Source organism: Rissa tridactyla, chromosome 9, assembly GCF_028500815.1.
Source record: "Rissa tridactyla isolate bRisTri1 chromosome 9, bRisTri1.patW.cur.20221130, whole genome shotgun sequence".
Taxonomy (NCBI): domain Eukaryota; kingdom Metazoa; phylum Chordata; class Aves; order Charadriiformes; family Laridae; genus Rissa; species Rissa tridactyla.
In genome coordinates this window covers 16210534-16233303 of record NC_071474.1, presented here as the reverse complement: position 1 = coordinate 16233303, position 22770 = coordinate 16210534, and the positions used below count along the sequence as shown (strand labels likewise).

At 37.5% G+C, this 22770-nt stretch overlaps 1 long non-coding RNA gene across 1 annotated transcript in view; it reads right to left on the bottom strand.

Annotated features, from left to right (window-relative positions):
- The window catches only part of LOC128914648 (uncharacterized), a 129591-nt gene that overhangs the window by 91455 nt on the left and 15366 nt on the right, over window positions 1-22770 (bottom strand). Inside the window, exon 3 of the long non-coding RNA XR_008468371.1 lies at window positions 22121-22174. This is a non-coding gene — a long non-coding RNA (uncharacterized LOC128914648). The remainder of the gene's footprint in view (window positions 1-22120; window positions 22175-22770) is intronic.

The window sequence follows — 22770 nt, the reverse complement described above, 5'->3', positions numbered from 1 at the left end:
CCAAGCTGACTCCTGTAAATAGAAATGAAACCAAGATCTTTTCACAAGACACTAGAAAAGACTCTTCAGGATTCTCAGTTGTTATGTAAAAAGATAAAAGATCCCTTCCTTTAAAAGACAGAAAGTAAAAAGTAGAGATTAAATGGTCATTCTGCACCACAAGTTGCCACAGAAGTTGATCCCAAACAGCTGGGACCAGTACCGTTCAAACTATTCCAAATTATGCCGAAAATGGAGAGAATGGTAAGAAGGCACAGACTACTGACAGCACACAATTCAGGATAAAGAAAATTAAAAATAACTATGGAAAGCTTTTCAGCTTTTTTCAAAGTGTTTGTGACATGACATTGAATGATTGAGCAAATAAAATAAAAGGAGAAATTCAGTGCTGATAACTGCAAGAAAAAGCAGAAAAGTTAAAACCAACCTAAATTACACACATTAATCAACAGGATCTATATTAGTTATTACCTCTCAGTAAAGAGATCTCAGTCACTGTTTTTCAAAAGCCGTTCATCTGAACTCAGTGCTCAATAAGAATTAAAGAAAGTGGATTGGTAATAGTCATCAGGAACAAAAGTGAGAAGAAAAAAAGGATCATCATACCTCAGAAAGTATTACACGTGCAGCTTAAATGGACAATGTTGAGAACAGGCCAGCTATCTGTTAATTAGTTACACAGATTATGGTAGAAAAGTGTGTTAATTTATTCTTATGAAGATAACAGATTATCATGGAGAAAGAAATAATTGGTCTGTAATGATGGAAATTATCCATGCTGGCAAAATATGCCTTTGACTGTTCCACAACTTTGTCCTTTTAGGTACAACACTGTAACTTGTGGGAAAAAGAGTCTTGGCAAAGCATTCTATATCGCTTTTACCCCAAATGAGAGCTGCTGCATAAACATGTAGCTTACTGTTCAGAGCAAGAAGTGATTATGAAAAAAAAATAATTTAGGAGTAGTAGATTCATTTTATTGTGTTCCAATTCATTTTACTGGCCATCCATACAGGACAATTTCAATCACCATTTCAGTGCAAAAATGAAAAGAATTTGCCTAGCTATTCTTGTCTGCTTGCTTTACTGAACTGTGGTAGAGGCATTTGAAAGTGTCAACGGGGAGGTGCTTTTCTGCAGTCATCACTATTTTGTATCACATACCCTTAAAGCAAAGATATAAATATATTTTCAGCTTTTTGCTCCTTCCATCTCTTCTACAGATAATTTTTCCCTTCACAAAGCTTTGCTGTAGACAAATGGTGCCTTCCAGACCCCCTCAGAACATCAGTCTGAGTGTATTTTGCTATCAGTGTTTAGCATATTGATTAACTTGTTTTTAGATAAAAGCTGTGAAAGAGAAGATGCTTCTTTCTTCTGTTCCTCAGCAGGGATCTCAGCAGTTTCTCATCACCTCCAGATTACATGCTGAATAGAGGTGTGGGGCCAAGTTGTCTGCAAACACTAACAGCTGTGCTTGGTGTAGCCAGCAACCCAAGCACATGTCATCTCAGCACTGCCCTCCAGGTATATTATTTACTTTTAGTGGAATAAACATCAGAAAGAAAAAGCTTATGGGAGAAGTTCCATACAACACAGTAGGAAATATTATCCTGTTAGTTCACTATTCTTCAGCTACCCTGTAGAGTTTATACTAATAATATTCCACCTAGACTATTTACCCAAAAACCATACAAAACCGACAGGGAGAAATGAGGTTCAACTTGTCATTCTCAGGTACGTGTAGAGTCCTCTTCAAGAGTCCTTTTTAGAGAAATGTATAAATCTTATTCTTACCCTATTCTAGAAGCTCTTCAGAAAGGGATGGGAAATCCAGGATTCAGATTGTTATTCCTGAATGATATTTTGAATCAATTTCTAAGTTTCATTTCTCATTTTGGAGATAGACATGCCCTGCTTTCCAGTCTTTACCACACTTACAGTTCTGGTAACCCACTCCCCAAGAGTTTTTGAAGGTTTAGGCAACTTAACAGCTTTATGAACAAGGACTCGCAGCATTTCACGTTCTTAAGCATCAAACACTTTCAGCATTTTTAACATAAAACCTGAAAAATTATTTTCTGTGTGAAAAAAGTCTCTACCCTGCTACTCACATGAATCTTTGAAACAGTTTTGTGGCATCATTTATTAGCCATGTACTGTTTGAGGTCAAAAAGCACATAGGTATTCATACAGCCACTGTTGAACTTCAGGATCACTCTGCAGCACTTTCCATACTGACCCAACCGTGATGTGTCTGCCCTGCAACAGCAACGCATGACTGCAGTCCTTGGTGACTTGCCAAGACCAGCTCTCATCAAACTAGTCTGGCACAACAGCTGTGAAACCATGAGAAGACAGACCGTCAAGCTTGATGCTAGGTGGGGGCCCAGAGCATTATGCAGGCTTCTTCAGGCTTAGCCAAAATTTTGGTGGAGCTTCAGTTCATGCTGTTGGCTATGACAGACTGTATATTGTTGGGGAGAGACTGCAATGACAGGGAAGGACATACCACAAAACGAATTACAGAAGCTGCTGTAGATCACTACATGTGAAAGCTCCCCTGCTGGCAGGAGCCTTCCTCACAGTTAGTAATGAAGCAGAGTGTCTCAGAACCCAACTCTCCAGTCCTTCCCTGACACACTGAGATATGGCAGTACACATTCTGATTGGATTATAAGAAGTAAAGCAACAAAGCAAACCCAAGTTGCCCCCCTCAATTCAAAGGCTGGTGTTTGTTTCATAAGAGGATGAAAACCAGAAGCACAAAGTGTTCTCTTTAAAAGCTAGGATGCAGCTGAGCAGCACTTTCTGTCAAATTCAGGTACCATGGGAACAAGACCATGAAGTATGTGATGCAGATCCATCTGGTCTAACACTTTAATTTCTTCTCATGAAAGAAGTAATTTTTTTAATGTCATTGGAATAATGAGGAATAGTTGCAATCTCAGGGCTGACTTCTCTTCAGTATCATGCTGCTTTTAAGTTAACATCTTTATAAGAAATGCAGGCATAGTCATGTCTTCAGCGAGCACATGAAAGAATATCATCAGAGAAGCAGAAGTTCACCACCTAAACACATGGTTCAGAAGCTGACCATTTGCTTGCAAGCATACACAACATTTGTTTAAATTCCCATGCTACTGAGATGATTAACAAATAGCTTATTTGCCATGTTTTTTTCCCGTGTCCTAATAGCTCAGGTAATAAATAATCCTTTACAAAGGTTAAAGAAAATATTCCCCAAACTTATAGAAATCTGTTGAATCCCAATAATTGAAGACTACTATTTTGAGAGGCATCATATCAAAATGTGACATGTTGTATTGAGTATAGTTACTTAAAAGGTATATGCCCAGGAATAGCCATTTTGGAAAGTAGCCCACATTTTTCTTCAGCTTTTTACATCTGGTGTCATAATGAAAATTCAAAAAAATTGACTCCATACTGACAGTCCAGAATGTGTTCAAGCCTCATATGAACAAACACACAAAATGTCATCCAACATCATCACATCACATACTAAAAAAAGTTAAAACCAAACGTACTGAGTCTTTTTCTGGTAGCCTAATATTAATTTAATCTAAGTTAACCACTGAAACATACTGATGTGCAACTGTTTCCCTTTACTATTTCATATTCATACAAAATTAAGTATTTTTGGAGTCTAGAGATGTAATCTACGAGAGATTCTTCCTCATTTGCCCATCAAAACACTAGCTCCTTGATGCAGCAGAAGTTATCTATTACTATTGGACTTTTTGAAGAAAAAAAGAAACACACATAAACTGCAGCTGGCATATGCAATCCAACCCGCTACAGGCAAAACAGCAGTGTTTACCTACCCCATACTTGAATTTTGCTTGTCTATCTGCACCTGCATGAATTCTATCCATATATATGCTAAGTGCTTTTTATGAAACTTTTGTTTTTCTTTTGAATTCTCTGTATGATTCAACTCAGATCTATCTGTCCACAAAAATATCTCATGCTATTAATCAGAGGCTGTCTCAGGATCTTTGTACTATGAGCAGGTTTTACAGGCATCAGTACTTTGGAAAGCATGTTGCCTTTGGATCTGCCAGTGTTCTGCTAAACCACAATAACCTTTTATCAAAAATATCACAAGAGGAAAAAGGCCTGCAAATTGAATTATTGTCCTCCTTTGCAATTTACATGGCTTGTAAGTGGAATGTATGGTTTATCTTCAGGCATTTCAAATATACTGAGAAGTAACATCAGCGAAACTCCTCCAGTAGGAGAAGTTGATGTTCCGATCGAAATTTTTGTATTTTTGGGTCAAGTTGTCAACCATGACCACTGAAACAAATTGGATTCTTAGGAACTGTGCATTATACATTCTCTGAAAAGTCAGGACCCTGCAAGATATTTTTAAATAGTCACTCAAAAACGTAAGCACAGGAAGCCATAATCATTTCTGGAAGGCTTGATCCTGATTTATCCCATCTGATGTGAAATAGTAAGAGAACACAGAATAACTTCACTCTCATTCTAGTCACTTGGCTTGGAAAGGTTTTAAAGGACACATATGAAGATCAGTTTAAGAATGGATTGAAAAACATAAAAAAATACTTCAAATGGATTTTGAAATTTTCAAAACTATTTTGATGTCAAAGAAAATCACTTTTCATTTACTTTTAATCATTCATTTAAAATTTGTATTAAAAAAGTATTCTGACAGTTGGGTTTTATACTCCTATTTCTTTCCTTTCTCTTTTCACTTTTGAAAAAAAGGAAAAGAAAAGCAGGGAGGACAAAACATGGAAAATGCTTTTGTCTGTTGGTATTGTTCTACAGAAGAGAAAATACCTCCATGCAATTCACTGAAAAAGAGAGAGAGGAAGAAATGTGTATGCACACACCTGTCCCAACAGTTACACTTTATATGTATGGTTGTCTGAGGATAGAAAATCTCTAGTCAAAACACTTGTACTTCTTTAAATTTTTGAGATTTACATTGGCTATGCAGATAATTATCCCATGTGATGAATTTATCTATTTGTCTGTAGACTGAACCATGACCTTGTACCTAAATAGCTAAAAATCAAAGTTCTGCCTGGGTTTATTTCATTTCATTAGCAGTGGAATTTAGGTTACGGTACTTTGTGAAGGCAACAGCTTACAGTTTGGCTAGCATCATATCCAGCTGCTGCGACATGCCCAGGCTACGTGAGAAGGTACTCATTTTCATCTGGTTTGTGAGGGTCAGCTTTCAGAACAGACTAATCCTAGACCCAAACAACCCAGTCCTCTCTGCTACTTTATGCAATTTACCTTCCAAAACATGAAACCACATGGTACTCATGTGCAACTTTAATATCGCTTGAGAAATTTTTCTTCCCAAAGTAAGTCATACTGATGTCTCACTTCCTGTTAAGATTAGAAAGTACATTAAGCCAACTGTGGCTCTATACAACTCACAATCATAAGCATTGCTATGTCATTGCCAAGAGACATCATATGTTGACTAATACTTAGAAATTACAAACGCTTCATAAAAATGCTCCTCATAAGACTTCGAGCATTTGAATTGTCCCAGCAGCACTGCTTTGTCTGTCATGAGGGGTTTTTTAAAATTTTCTTCATATTTCATATTTTAAAAAAAATATCTGAAGGACAGAGGCTTTTCTTTCACAAGGCTAACAGATTCTATCATTGGACAGGTCTGGTTGTTGAGAAGAAACTGCAGAACCCAGCTCACGCATTACTAAGCCATTTGTTTTGTTAACTACCTGTCAATGTTGCAAAGTGATAATCTAGCTGAGGTACATAGATTCACAGCCTTCTTGAATAAACACTGTACTTCCCCACCCTGAACTTCTAAAGACAGAGTTCAAAAGAAAAAGCCAAGTTCATTTTCATATGCTGAAACAGGCAGTAATTAACAACCCTTAGTTAAATAGAAAGGGGTTTATTCCTGACTTGTCAGTTTACTTGTGAATATATTTGAGCAATTCAATAATTGAACTGATGTGTCTGTCCATAATGCTAAATCTGAAACTCCGCATTAAAATAGAAGTTATGCCTTTAAATGGAATGCGATGTGAAACACGTTTCACCATCCCTATTAGTATTTTCCAAAATGTTATTCAAAAAGGGAAAGGTATATCTACATACCAAAGCAGCTAAATTATTACAACGGAGAACACAATCGATAAATTCAGTGTTCTGTTGCGCCTTTAATAAATTTTACCATTTTATGTAGTACTGTAGCATGTTTACTAACTCAAACACCAAAGATTTCCCCTCCTTACTACGTGTTGCAAAACATCAGCATAACATTCTTGCATCATCAAATTTGAGCCCAAAGGTAACAATGTGTGGTTCAAGCCTTCCATCGTCCTAATGGCAGACCACTGGAAATTAGGTTAATTTATAAATGCTTTGCTTTGTAACCAATCACCATTTCTCTGATGTGTTTGCCCAAGAATTAACACAAATTATTCCCAAAGTACTTTTTTTTGAGGTGTAGTATCTATTGGAATACTCTATCTAGCACTGGAGAAGATCTTACAACCCTACCAAAGTAGAAATATTTCAAGCTGCGGCAGCAATGTTGCTGTTAACTGTGGTGAGCAAGGCAGCCCTGCTGGAATGAAGCAATACCCTTTATCAGATGAAATGACAGAGCTGGGAAGGACAGACAAGATTTCAAGCATGGAGGCCAATCTATTGATGTGATATCTGATTGCCTCACTGATATTTTTCAGCAGACTGTCAGTGGAACCAAACATCCCTTTTAGTTACATAAAAGATGACTCAAGAAATTTGCTATTTTACCGAATAGGTGTGCCTAAGGGAAATCCTTGAAATAAGAAAGTTTTAACTTCTCGGTAGAGAGCATGCGTCATATAGGCTCCTTATCTGTCAGATGCGCTACAGTTCTGGTATTGCACCATGCTTTCTGTTTGATTAATCCTTCTTTGTCTCATCTCTGCATTCATTTTTGTCCACATATCTTAAGTGACTGTTGTATTCCAAAGAGGCTATTTTTGCACCTTCTTAGCATGAATGGTATTCTTCATGAAGCCCTTTAAGAAGCAGAAGTCTAGGCAATAACATTGCTTGTTACTTTCAGAAAGGCAATGCAACTGTAGAAATGCAATATTAGGATTGAGAATTCCTCACTCAAATGGCCTTGAAAGAGATTTTATATCTGATCTCACAGACGTGATAAGCAGGACAAGAGTTCGAGGGTGTAAAAAGTCAACCTGAGTGCTGTTACTCCAGTGCCAAGAGATACAGAAGTCAGCAGTCTTGTTCTGGCTGCAGCTGATTCAAGTGAAGAGGTTACTGGTCCCAGCTGCTTCCCAGCATATCCAAGGTCACTGCCCCACTGCTTGCTTCCTAATCTAGTTCAATTAAAATGACTAGGTTAGCTTACGCACTTTTAAAAATATATGCATAACTTTTTTCTTAGATAGTCTAGAGAGCATTTACACACACAGTTATCATGGCAGATCTCTAGGGAGTGGGAAAAGAAACAGAAGAGAGCCTGTGGGCAGTAACCTGTTCACCCTGCAAAGCTGCAATCTGAACAGAAAGTGTGACTTTATTGTGTCTTCACATTATGGTTCCCTAGACAGTACCGAGCATTGTTTCCTTTGTCCATAGAAACAATGGCACGTATAACTTTTTCATGTGGAGTTATTTGCAGGAGTTACTTGGCAGTATTGTATTAATCTGACAGAGTTAGGGGTAGCAATTAAATTGTGGAATCAACAGAAAAGCACAATAAGTGCATGCAATGTACATAATGAAGGAAGTGGATATGACAAACAAGCTAAGGGAAGGTCAAGTTGTAATAGGTACCAAAGGACACCAGAGGGATTGTAATGGAGCTTCTCCAGAGAGAACTGAGCTGGCACGAGACTGACAACAGCTGATAATTCCCAAAGAACAGAACCTTGCACAAGTCTGCAAAGCCGGTAGGTTCGCAGGAGACATGGACTTCTTGTAATCAGAGCATTCACCACAAGAAATATTTGGTCAATTACACAAACATCTGAATGCCTGGACTAGAGGGAAGATGTTGAGAGAGAAGGGAGAATAGCTGTAGAAAGTACAGTCTCTTGTTTAAAGAAATGTGGGAATAAAGAAACAGCAAAGCCTGAACAGGTAAATAAAGCTGAGGAATAATTCAGGGAGCAATTTTTATTTCTTTTCAGTACAACAGTTCAACAAGCACGGAAGATCCTGTATCATTAGTATTGCATAAGTGATGTCACCCATTCATATGCCAAGGGATGAGAGCATCTGATCTAGAAAGGGGCAGTGCTGTCATTCTGCCAAAATATTTGTTTCTGCAGTTATAACTAGAAGTTTGAAGAGACCCTAGATTAGGTCCCTCTGTGTAGTCAATGCCGTGAAGTAAAACTTTAAAGCCCAAAAGACCGCCTGCTGGGTAGTGCAGGATAGGCCTGCTGGAGGAGCAAAGGAGAGGGATCGTATAGCACAAGAGCCTTTATGGGATCATCCCAGCCAGCACAACCTCTAGCAGCCCAGAATACAAGATGCTCTGGAGGAAAGCTCTCTGCCCCCAGTCTGCCTCTAGCCGACTGCAGGATCCATGAAGATGACTCCTTTGAGCCTTTCTTTGCTGTCCCACTACTTACTTGTCTTGAAAAGTAACTAATACTTTGTTTTCCTCCTTTTAAATTAGGAACAAAATAAAACAGCATAATCAAGTTAGAAATAAATTCTGACTTATTCTGTGACTCTAGCCATACAAACCCTCTGCAGGATACTGAGTTACACAATAGCCTCAACCAACAAAAAATAACTTAAAGGCATTACATCATCCCATCAGACCCAGAGGCAACAGCATTGTTACCTAACAACTTCAGACAGCTGACTAACCACTTTTTGTAGGGTGTCAATTATACCACGCCCTGCCTGTTCATAACTGTGTTGTTGACAGCACAACACAGCAAGAGAAAAGTGTACTACCCCCCACATACACACCCCATGTACACACACTAATGCTACTGCTAGAATGATGTGTTTAATTTGTCATGAACTCGGCTAGAAGTACTTAGAAACCTTCAGTAAATAAATAAGATAAACAAGCACAGCAACATAATGGCACATCTGGGCTTGTTACGAGACGGTATAGTGAAATTTTAAATGTCTTCACGTTATGACACTTGTTTGGGGAAACAGAGGGGTTTAGGAGGAGCAATGAAGACCTGTATGAAGGGAGCCATTCACCCTTGACAATGCCACTCTGAGATTCAAAAATCGCATTATGGAAAAGAGTCTTTAAAAAAATTCTTGTTTTATTCAATTTCCTTCACATTCTTTCTGCTCATCTTTAAGGTACATTTCATCATTATGTACATTACTGGTGCTAAGAAATTTAAAGTGATCTTTTCAGTTTGACGCAGAACTGATAATGCATACTTTCCTTATAACCTCTCTTTTCCATGTGCCTGCTGGAAATTGTTTTTCATTGTTCATAAATCCAAGGCGTGTTTACACTGGAATACAGGAAAAGCTGAAGGAGAATGCTGGTGTGTAAGCCATAGTGGCTTTTTTTGGCTTTTGCTGTGAAGTGATAAATGATTCTTGGTCCCCCATGGGTTAGAGGGCACCAAACTTCAAATAACTACAACATCCGATAACAAAGTTTTTCTCCATCATTTGCAATCAAAACACCAAGAACACAGCCCTCTGGACCTCTCATCCTTCATGTTCAATTGTAAATCCTGATTAAATAGCTTGCAGGTGTCAGGATTAGAGTATATTCATTGGGAGCCTAAACATAGCACCAGCTGGGTTCCTCATTTGCCAGTTGTAGTTGCTTCTTTGTTTTGAAACTGTTGACAGTACAACTAAAAATATTCCTTTGGGTAGAGACGGAGTTAAATAACAAGCAGGATGAGTAAGAGAACAGCTGTAGATATTTTTCTGTGTTTAACATACCTGCCTTGTTGATTTATAGTAAGCCCTCCATATAATGTACATTCTGTGTAATCCAAAACATTTAACCTTTCGAGCTGGGGCTGTGATAAAGCTATCAAACACAGGAAAGGGTCTTGACAAGTCCTGTATTACCAGCCGTTTTCTCAAAGGAAAAGTGAAATATAGTTTCACCTCACTTTTAGTATACAACAACAAGCAGTATCATGCCTTATCAGTTGCTACCAACTAAACTGTATGCCAGACATCTACACAGATGGAGAAGAAAAGACCTAACTTTGGCAAGTTCTCAAAACCTTGCTCTAGCAAGTGTCCGGTTGGTTTGTGCATGTCTTCCTTGAAAGGAAAAGAAGCTCGGCTCTTCTTTCAAAAACAGAACCAAAGTCAGTAAGTGCCTAAAGAACAGAGAGGCCATTTTCACAATTAGTCCTTTGCACAAAAGCAAGCAGCATCTGCCAGCATGCAAGACCATCAGTTCAAATTCAAACCCCTTTTATTACAATTTTATAGTGCAAGGGTACTCCACTGCCAGTACTGTTGTCTTAAAATGTAACACCAGGGTTGCAACTCATTTCTATCATTAAAGAACTTCTATTGTTTTTGCTATTTTGTCCAAAGCCATGTTCTCTTTGGAATTAAGTTCTGACTACTTAAAAGTCCCTAAAGTTTTCAAATAGTTATTCATTTTGACTTCCTGTCCCAAACTCTTGAGTAAAACATTACTATGTTGTAATCCCAAAGGCCACTTCATTTCAGTGGGCAGTGAACCAAGTCATACGGAATACACGTAAAGAGAGAGACATTATTACTTTCCCTATAAAAGAGCAGAGGGAAAAATCTGAAAAATTTAATAGTCTTTTTATTACATGGCACTGAAGCAAAATAATTTTTGAGGGTTTCAGATAATCAGTCCAAGATAAGCTTAAACAAAATATTGACTACTTTACACATCTGTATTTATGAGGGGGGAGGATCACGAGTAGACATGGGCCAAATGGTCCCAAAGCAATTTGCACAGTAGTGAGGCACTCACCTCACTCATGACTAATTGAACTCACTTTTCCCAACATCAGGTCTCAGGAGAAATTCAAAGCACACTATAGCGTCTATCTTTAATACTGAGATTTTAACAAGTTAGCTTGCAATGCTGCTAGAGGTTTAAAGGCAAGTTCTTCCCAGTAAATAATATAATGAGAAAACATCAGCACTTAAGAGGATGCCACAGGGTTAATGCCAGGTTTTAAAGGACTTCAAAATGGATTTTACCCAGTTCACATGTCAGGAGGCACAGCACGGAATCAATTTACAGCAGGAGCCAAAGATCACAAATTTTAGGGGAGCCTGGGGACTGATTCCCCCAATCGGTGCCGTGGGGTGCACAGATGAAAGAGCAAACTTGTTTTTTTTCTTTAATGGTGACAGCATATTCTGAAATTACGCACAGCAGGCAGGAGAAACCTGCATAGATTTCAAAAGATACTGCAGGTTTGTGTGCTGAAGCACACATTTAAGGTCCTAGTTAATGTGCTAGCCTTTCACCTCTGGAGGCCTGGCCTCAGATTTATCTAAGGTAAAATGAAGGAGAATTTGGGACTTCTATCTTCTTAACCCTTATGGGCCTTCAGTCCATATCACAGAAGTACAAACCAGTTACCAAACTGGATCAAACTCTGCTTACTTTTACTATTCTGAAGCCAACCTGAAGTAATGAATCTAAATACTAATAACACAGTTCCGGTTTTCCATTGATTTAAAATGGACTTGCTGAAAAGCCAAATTCTATTCTTGTCTGTATCAATGGAAACCTAGACCTGTACCAGTATTCAGTACACACAAAGAAATAAAGTATAAGACATGAGAGAACAAGAGACCTACCCAGACTGGAAAGCAGACTTTTTTTCAGGTCCGGAATACTTGCTCAGAGCCTGCTTGGAAGATGCCATGTTCTCTATTTTTCTTGTCATGCACAAATGCTGTGTAAGTATATATTCTAAAAATGTGTGCATCCATTTGGCTTTTACTAATGCTGTTCTAGATAGAATTAGAGTTCCAGATGTACCAGGCAATTTCAGACACACCAAGATAATCCTTTTCCTTAAAGTGCAAAGCATTACAAAGAAAACAAACGACTCTCAAAAAAACCCTAAAAAGTAGCTTTTTGCATGGAGACTGTCCTGACAGAGTGGTAATTTAGCATCCATCCATTGAAGAAATGAGTTCTTAAAATAGGGAGAGCTCAGAAGACCTGTTGGATTATCCATATCAGTAATTTTTAGGGCTTCTGTAAGATTGTTCCTATATAGTCATACTTCCAAATGTTTTTCTTACTGTCATTTTAGAATTTCCAAGCAACAAAGTACTTGCCACTTCTGCAGCCCAGTTCCTCTCACTTTTAGGAATGTTCTTCCCCATGCATTCATTCTCTCTCCTAATTTTCATTGTACCCATGTGAATCAAATAACTTACGTGAAACCTTTCCCTTCCAGACCTAACAACTACAAATCCAAGGTTATATCTGTGTACTTTTATGCCAGTTCTTATTATGTGTAAGATCTATGTTTCAAAGATTTGCACTGCATAGGGTGTGTCACCTGAGTGGATGTATTACACCATACTTTTTATCTAAAAGAGCTGTCTCTTGCAGCACGCTCTGAGGATAATGATGATATCTTTAGACTTAAAGACAGTAGAAAGTTAGTCTGCATTCATGAGTTTTCTCTCTCACATCCTCTGTGCTTTCAGATCTGTCAGCTGAAGCAACCACACCCAGCATTTAGGCTGACCAATCTGTACCGTATATCAAGGCCACATGAACCTTTATTGCACTCAGGTACTATACTAGAGCAAGGTACAGTACCGAGTTTAGTTCCATGCTGATGCAGGTTAGGCTATGTACAAAACCCACTGGTCCTCTATGTAAATTCCATCCTTAACAAAGTCATCTTGAATCTTCATCATCCTCTCCAGCAACAGTATGCTGGTTATTTCCTGGTAGCACAGACAGTATTTGTTGCAGGCTAACAATTTTTCTGTTAGAGAGCTTCCAAGGACAGACATAACTTCTTGTAGGTATGACATTCCAGAAGAGACATATAGAGGTTTTTTGCTTGTTTTAAAACAGAAGGTCATCTCAGACAGAAGTTTATCCATCCATTTATTTTATTTCCTTTATTTTTATGATGAGCATAACCATCACAGTAACTCATATTCACTATTGCATTTATGTATGAAAATGCACTTTCTTCTCAGTGCACCTGGTTGCAGTTTTCCTCCAAAACAAAGTTAACCACCCAATTCTATTAAAAAAAAAAAATACTTCTTAACACTTTACAGCTTTAAAGTCTTCATTTTCTCCAGAATGGCAGAAAGAGCTATGAATGATTTTTTTTTTTTAAATATCTAAATAGCTTTGCTTAAGCTGACTGGGGGGGATCTGAATTTCCTCTGCAACCATTCCCTCTGAAATTTATCTTTAAACAATGCATGTAGCATTAAGCCTAAAAATACCTCAACAGTATTCTTTCCACCTCAGTTGCAGAAATATTTATTAGGAAAACATGATAGTCACCATTTCTGTTTACTCATCAGTAACGTTCCTCTTTTCCATGAAGGACCTTTGAGTAAATTCTGGTGATAATGAACTTACGAAGCCCTCAGCAGGTTGAGAGACTGCTATTCGAATCATTTTTATAACCAGCAAGCCAAAAAAACTTGCCATAGATATATTCACTGGAGTCTCCCTTCCCCCTGCTCACTCTTTCCAAGTTCATTCAGTAATCATGGGTATAAAGAAGCCCAGCACATGCAGCTGTTTCAATATGCTGGCTGAGAAGTCTGACATGAACATGTAAGTTTGAAGTTTGGCAGTTGTTTGTGTTGCACGTGTTGAACAATGTTTTGTCTGGTTTCAGAAACAGGTTTAACATGACAACGTAAATAGCAATGAAAAGGACCACTTCTGTAAGGTAAATGTCACACACACATTATCAGTGCTCACGCACTCAGAAAAATACGTCAAAACAGAATAATTAGACAACACAAAGGAGTCAGTTATGCCCAATCACTTATGCTACCCAGAAAGCTGCGTGATACAATCCCATGTAAAGGGAAAAAATTTAACTGTGCAAAATATGACTTATTACAATCTGACACAGTAGACAATACACAGAAACACATAGAAATAAATACACCAGACTGAAGGACTGAACACAAAATGACAAACTACACCTTTGCACTGGGAGAGGCTGTCATAAAAGATGTATTTTGCTAAAACACCTTCTTGCTCTGGCTCATTTTCTTTGTTTTGGAAAAATGCTTTAAAAAGAAAAAAAAAATCCCTATTAGCTCATTTGAGATCTTCAAGTTTTTTCTAAACAGGACAGGTGAGTGAGGCAAGGAAAACCGTGCAAACTTCCTGAGCTAGAGCTAACAAGATGACAACCTGAATCATACTGTCTGGTCAGAACGTACAGAAGCTTTCTCTTTAGAGGTTTCTTGCAGGTATGAACAACCAAATGACTTGAATGTCATCTCCTATCATCATATACAATATATGTTCATTCATTCACACAAAGCTGAAGTAATGTATGTGAGATGTTACTTTGTACCCAGAGTAAAATAACCTGAAGGTTTTCTTTACTACAGTTCTATGCCTATATATGAAGAAACATATTTCCCCAAATGGCAATGTCTTCATTCTGTTCTAATTCAATAACTGAGGATAGAAACTATGTGAAAAATATCAGTAAATTTTATTTTATTTGGTGTTTTAACTTTGTTTTCTTATTGACATAAATTAAGTGTATTACATATTCTTTCCTGGAAAGACAAGTAATCTGATCTGTTCTTACTGAACTGCATGTGTATAATATATGCAAGTTGTTTGTGTATATGTGTAAACAGAGAGAAAAAAAACCCACAACACTGCATGTCTTATATAAGCAGTTGGTTAAACAAATCATTTGCCAATTTGAAGTTTAGATTTCATGATTAAAATACTGTTAATGCCATGAAAGTAATTTCAGGCAGTTTAAGTACGATGAACAGTCTTGTGTCCAGAGCCGTCTGGATTTTGTTTGTCAAAAATTACTTGGAATAAATCTTGATCTATCCATAGAGGCTAGAACAACGGTGTTCCAAGATAAATTGTGGAACAACCTTCAATTCAACTTATTTTACAGGGGACTTACTTCGTTTCTAGCAAACAGAGAGATTGGCCTGAAGCTTAGCCACCACAAGCAAAGCATAAAGGCACTAATTTAAACACCTGAACGGGGGTTTTGAGATTCCTAATCAACCTGTTACTCCTGTTGTATCATTCTTTTTGAAGATACATTCATTTTTTCCATGGATGATACTCAACACCACCTGTGACTGTATTTAAACTCTACCACATGCAGACGTTAAATCTGCATAAGACGTAGCAATATGCAACCTGCATTCCATGCTTTACAATTTGCACCTCACTTTTGTACCCAAACCACAACACAGTTGTTTGTTGAAACTAAAGTAAGCATACTTTAGCAGGAAGCAGCATCAATTAAAAGATGCATTGTAAAAAATAAAAATTAGAAAAATAAAAATCAAACCATGGCCTCTAAGTGACACTGCCTGTAACTGTTAGGTTATCACTGATTTCTTATGCCAGCTAAAGCAAGAAAACCAGAAAACTGGGAATCCATTGCTCACGGCAGATAGTACTCAACAGAGATCAAAATGACTATTCAACAGGAATCTAAAAAAGCTACCAGAAATGACAATTTATACATTTTAGAAAGTATTTGGCATGGTACAAACTGTAGTTTAATACCAACAAAAATATGAACTTACATAAAAAAGGATGATTTTTCAGCATAAATATTCATACAGCACATGAATTCCATAAACTTTTATTCATTAAGTAAAGTAAATGTGAGATTGACATAGAGACTGAAATTAATACAGCTATCTTGGTGACATATGTCAATTTAGAGTTTCTTCTTAAATGGGCTATTATGCCTAACCAATACAGTTAATTATTTTCAGAATAATTATTTTCTGAATGAGTTGCTGCCATACATTCTACAAATTCTGCTTCAGTACTCCTAAACCTTTCCTAAAAGATGATGGGACTCCTGCAAATTCTTCCCAGTCATAAAAAACAACCCTCCTATACAATCTCAAATATTTAAATCAGCAAGAACTAATTATGAAATGATGTTTCACAGAACTTTATGCCTGATCTACCATTAAGTATTTTCATCAGACATGATGGCTAATTTTACTGTAAGTAATAAAAAGCTCTTTCATGTAGTGTAATTTAAAATGACCACATTTTTCAGCAAATGAAACGACATGTTGTCAATGAAATTTAAGCAACCTCAAGAGTGCCATAGAGGTTTGACTAAATAATGATCAGATGAAAAATTAGTTGGTTGAGTCTTACCAAGGATGTCCACACATTAGAGTTAAGTCTGCACTGAAATGCTGCATAAACATATACTTCTTTAGGGTTTCTTTTTTTTTAACTGAGTGTTTTTCATTTGGAGATTATATCACGAACAGATGTAGGATAATGTTAATAGTCCCTTCTGGAAACATTAATCACAAGGTTTTACTTATTATTTGGTGTCAGCATTTAAAAGTTAAAGCATTTCCAGAACTGTCACCATTGAAATATTCCTTTTGCTTAAAGCTAAATTACGAAACAGCAATTTATTTTACAGTCCTAGCATCTTTTTTAAGGCATATATAAGAAGGAAAATGGCAGGCAATGCCCTGTTCTCATAGCAACATTACAGACCAACAGTAGTAAGCCTGTTTCTACTTTAGAAAGAGCACTGAAAATGCAACTCTACCAAACTTTTTCAATGTTTGAGCAAATATAAGTCTCCACAAAAGAGATTTTGGTTGTCAGCATGATACTAACATGATGCTTTCAAAGGTGAATTTCCCATTCCCAGCTCACTGAGCAAACATTAACCAGAATCAAAATAAAAGCAGGCTAGGGCCACGTTAGCAGAGATATCAACCTCTCTTCCATATATATTCCCACATGTAGAAAACTCCGCAGGTGAATCAGACTGCTACTCCTTCAAAATATGTATTAATGTATCTGCAGAAATGTCCCACTAACTTTCTTAAAAAACACCTAAGAAAGTAACCAAAACAAGTCCATATCCTCCTATTCCCGGGTAATAACCGTGTTGGTTGCTTCAATATCCTGGAACTCAGGTTCTTCCAGTTCAAGATTTGCTATGTATCACCCTGGACAGGTTCAGCAAAGAGTTTACAGGCACTTTTGTATTTGGGCTATTGAAAAAAAAAAAAAAAAATTTTAAAAATATGCAAGCCTGTACTTAAAGCGTCAATGAAATGTAATCACACACAGCAACACCAAAATCATTCTCAATTCACATTTGATCAAGGTGAAAGTTAGTAACTACTCCACATGAGATTTACCTAAGGTTTTAAAGCAAGCAGATAAGAGAAAGAATATACGCTTGTTTAAACACTGCTATATTTGCCAGCATTTAGAGCCAAGAACTTTTCCTATAACATCCTCCATCACCTCTTATCTTTTAGAATATATAGGATGAACATCAAATCAGCTCCTCCTGGAGATGCTTGTCTCCCTCCACCGGAGATGCCTGTCTCTCTCCACTGGCTCTAGAATTGAACCAGCTTCAACTAAACACCAAGTTTTCAGAGTGCTCAAGGAACGTGAAATGAATCCTAAAGTACATTTAGCTATTCCCACATCTTTAATTCTCAAATTTCAGCCTTAATCCTCTTCCTAACTCCACTAAGTGGTCCTTTACATTGTGTTTGGCACCTCTGGAGAACAATAGCAAAGGGCTAAAGTAAAGATGGAACTGCTTTTGCTTCCACATTTAGTAAAAGAGACCACATACTGCAGTCTGCACAGAAAAGTGGGTTAAGACTACTCCCTGGCAAACTGAGTCTCTATTTAGTTTCCACAGTATAATTTTCACAAACGTCCATGTGAAAATGCAAGCACGTGCACCAGGGATTATTTTGACACATGGTATCCATCATTTGGATTTACTAATTTTACAAAATAAACTGTTTTGTCAGTTTCCCTGTGCATGTGAATTTTTGAGTAAAGGCAATGTGTGATGTTACAAGACACATTCATGTGCTGACCTTTCACAAAATCGAAATTGTTAGTAAAGCTAGGGTGGTGGGAAGCATTCCATTTTTATTTTGGCCAAAAGACTAAACCACCCAGATTTGAAAAGAGAAGCTGACCATCACTAGTTTGTGGCCTAATACTGCTACCTCACATGAGCGATCTGAGGACACAGCATTAATGAAAGTTTCTTGCATGACAAAATGTTCATATAAGTAGATCCTTTCAGAAAATTTACCTGCATATGACATGCACAAACCAGGCCTAGGCAAGTAATAGTAACTAACTACAGCTTATTTCCAGACCTAATTCCAGAGGCTCTGTGTTCCTGTAGTTTGGCACAGGTATTTCCGCAGCACACACTCACAGAGCCAAGTTTTGTATATTTCTTCCTAGTCCTACAATCACAGCTTCACCCTACTTTTACATAATATCCCCTATTACTTCCCATTCACAGGGTATTTACACATGTTCAGTTTATTGACAGACTGAATTCTTCCTTACTTGACAAGATTTATTTTTTTAAAATGTTTTGTATTTCCAGTTAAACACTACACTGCATTTGAATGTATTTAGAAACCAAAATTCCAACCTTTATATATAACCACCCAGCAGCTATGGGGCTCCATGAAACTTAACCATGCAAAGAGGAGTTAGCAAAGCAAGTCACTTAAAGCTGCAGCACGCTCCCCTACCGGGCTGCAGAACAATGTAGTTACACAATTCCTCGCTTCACTTGAGTCTCCCTTCTGGAAAAGGTAAATACCACTGCATGCTTTTTCAAGAGAATTTACGTGACATCAGTTTATATGCATTCTACCTTGCCCAAACCATGGCTCCCATTTTTACGCAATAGTTTTTTCAGCACTCACGCGTGCTGTCTCATAAAATTGACCTCTGCTCAAAAGAGCTCAAAATATCACAAGGTTTTAAGCTGTACAATCTGAATTTTAAACATCCTGAGTTAAAACTAACTTTTCTTCAGTTCAGGCTGGTCTCCTAGGGGAAGGAAGCTTACACAATTACATGCTCTATCCTTTCCATCTGCCATTAAATTTTGAACCCATTCACTCATTTCAACTAAATGCAATGAAGGCAAAACAGCCATAACTCTGAGAACTGTTTTGTTACAGCAGACCCTTAAGAAGCCAGCATCGTTCCTTCCCCTTTCAATTCCACCAAAGGCAGGAAAAAGCTTCAAAGAAGCAACAGCAGTCACCATCTTCAAAGTACCAGAGAACAACAAATCCTTTTCAGCAGGTCTCCGTTCCCCAGATCAACCTTAACTTACCATTGCTAGCTCAGATACAGCCCAGGTCCTGTCCTCCTACTCCTCAAGGCAGTGAAATCTACTTTTGCCTGCAACACTGAAAAGCCTTTAACTGGCAGCGGGTAATCCTGGTACCTCTCCACAAATTACATTAGCAGAGTAAAAATTCCTGCTTTGTGGACTCTTAACTTCCACTTTCCTACAGCTGCGGTGTTCACAACAGCCAAAACACTCTGAGGGTCTGAAAACACAACTTTTTTCTCAGCTTCTGGGTACCCAACTCTGGACAACAACACTGGAACTGTCAAGGATCATCATCAATTTAAGTCCACGTTTAGAAAGTACTTCTGAAAACACAGTTACATACAAAATAGTAACACTCAGCAGCTTTTAACTAAGAATCTTTCACAGAGCTAAATGAAACCCTTACACAGTTCTTGTGGCGTGGTCTGGAGCTGCATTCATCCTCTCTTAGGAACCGCTGCAGCTGCATTACCTGAGCTGTGCACAGCCATTGCTACAGGAGATCTTCACTAATCCCACACCTTATTGCAGCTTCCAACTCCAAGTCTTTTGGAAAATGTAAAGGAATGCTTCTCCTCCCTGTGTCCCTCCCCTCCCTCCACACCCCTGCCCCGTATAAAAATCCACAAATTCCAAACACCCAGACATAAAACAAAAAAGATAAAACTTCTCTTCCCCTTGAAGCACTGCTCCTGCCTTAAACAGTATCACTTAAAAGCACTTCCGTAAGGGGGAATTTATCTTCCTACAAGTATCTGTATATAGAAATAATGAAATGATCCTTTAACCATATAATCAGCCTTTGTAGCAGAAGGAAGTTCATTCTGGAAGGACACAGAACTTTCCACCCACACAGCCCCAGAGTGTGCCCATCAAAGACATCTGACTTTGTACCTATTGTATTACGTGACTCGGTAATGGGGGTCAGTGTTTGCAGTTTCTGTCAGGATCCCCAAAGTAATTTTCAATGAAAAGGTTAAATGCTGGTACTTGTCAAATGTGAAGACATACAGTGCCATAACAATATGAAATAGCTTCCTTACAACTAAATTAATTTCATCGGGTTTTTAAGTAGAGGTTGCAAATATTATGCCTTTGGGTAACTTGAAGAAATACCTAAATGAAGTGCAATCATTTTCTGTCACTATCTCTCAAGTGGAATACAAGCCTGACCTTCAAATCCTTTCAACTGAATGATTCAAATACATGTAGGTCCAACAAACATCTGAATATTTTGGTCCATTAATAGCCTATTTTTGTTAAATTAGCCATATTCTTAAAAAATCTACATTTTTCTTTAGAGTGCTAGTCTGCTTTTTCTGCCTCAAACATGTAAACTAGCCATAAATGAAGAATTAGTGATGCTTCCAGATAATCACACAAAGAATCAACAACTTTGACTAAAAACAGGTAGTACTGAATATATTACACACACACCTTCCAGCTTAACCTTCCTCTAATCAAACTGATAAATAGCAGAATTATTTCTTTTACAGGTCCATGGAAAAAAGCTTGGGAAATAGAACACACCTGAAACCAGGAAAACACAATAAATGATAGATACCTTCCAGAAATTGAAGACTCACAACTACCCCCAGCAAACTCAAGAACAAAACTTTGATAATCTTCAAGACATATACGACTGGGCCTCTAATTTTTATATCTAATTTGATTGAGAAGTGAGATTTATGAAAATATATGAAAGTATATTTAGCCAGAATTCTGAATCAGTCTGGGCCTGTGGCTAAGGCTCTGGCCTGGATTCAGACGACGAGCTAACAAGACTTTCATAAGTTTCCCTGGTTTTAATACTCTTGTAAACACTTAACTTCTACATGTTTCAGTTTCCTCAGGTATAAAGAGAGAATAATGATGCTTACCCCAATTTGAAATGTACTTAGACTTGACAAAAGCACTTCTTAGTTATTTTTAATTTAATTAATTTTCAAATCTGTTAAGTAAAATAATATTCTCAAATGCTGCTCCTGTTACACTAGGAGGTCAATGCAAAGATCCTATGCCTGGATCATTGTTTAAAGTGTTGAAGGATTTAAAAAAATGCATGTGATTAAAGTTTTGGCTCGGTAAATTCTTACAAATGAACTCAATATAACCAATGGGATTATCCTTGTATTTAAAATTAAGCGCATACACAACTTATGTGTTTAAATGCAGAAGTTCAGCTTGGCTGCAAGAAATATACTGCATACAGAAACAAAGCAAGAATAAATCTTAATTTTCCTGTGCAGATGTAAATGACAACCCCCCTCTTCTAGCCTTGTAACTTGTCCTCCATTCATCAGCTGGTGTGTTTATTTTTACTATATGTGATGTGACTAGCAGAACTTAGGCAATGAAAACTTTTTAATCAAGTGAAGATCTTTTGAAGAAAAAAGAGGACCTGCTCCACTTCTCAGAATGCAAGGTCAAGAGTTATATACACACATTTAGAGCCCAGTTTAATTTAGTTAAGTTTACAACTAAGAAAAGGAAACGTTTCTTCATATAACCATATAACCTGTGAAACCCACTGCCACAAAGAGTTACTGAAATAAATAATGTTTTGGCATTAACAGAAACAGAACTAGGTAAGTGTGTTACCATTAATAATCTATATATTTATGCAGATTATAACTCTGTACCAGATCACACAGCTCACATGAGTAAATCAGAGAGAAGATACTTCTATCTGATGCACAACACTACTTTACCCCCAGACAAAGCATTGCAGAAATATATTTTTATGCACTCACCTACCATCGAGGTTTTCAACCAGTAGATACATGAGCAGTCCTGTATTCCAGTACCTAGAAAAAAGATTCAGAAATTAGTCTCTTAGTGTCAGGAGTTGTCCCTCCAGCCTCCCATTGTAAGACAGGATTGCTGTAAAGACTAACAATAACTTGGAGTGAAGCACATACATTGCTATGGAGTAAGAGAAGTGGAAAGGTAGCAGAGATTTTTGAAGGATTAACTCAGCTCACCTCAATTTTAACAACTTCAGTGAAGGGCATTATCTTATACGTATCGCAGAACAAAGATACAAGACTGAAAACAGTCCTACCTCTGCTACACATTCCCTTAGAGACATGGCCTTCTCCAAACCTCTGAGCACTTTCTTTGTACTCCTGGGAAATGCCCTGGGGAACCATGGGATGTATGGTTTTGACTTTAAAGTGCTAGCAGCATTTATTACTGGTGGAAATAAGTTATTTCTACACTCCAAGGAATGAATAGGAAAATAGGGAGAAAAGAGAAACTACGTATTTATTCCTGATTTGTTATTTATTTTCCTTGTTTATTTCCCTTCATTCTTTCTCTATAGAGGTAGGATATGCTCATTTCTTCTTCACTTTCCAGGCTTGGTTAGAAACATACAGTCAGTTTACATGAGGCTTAGAAG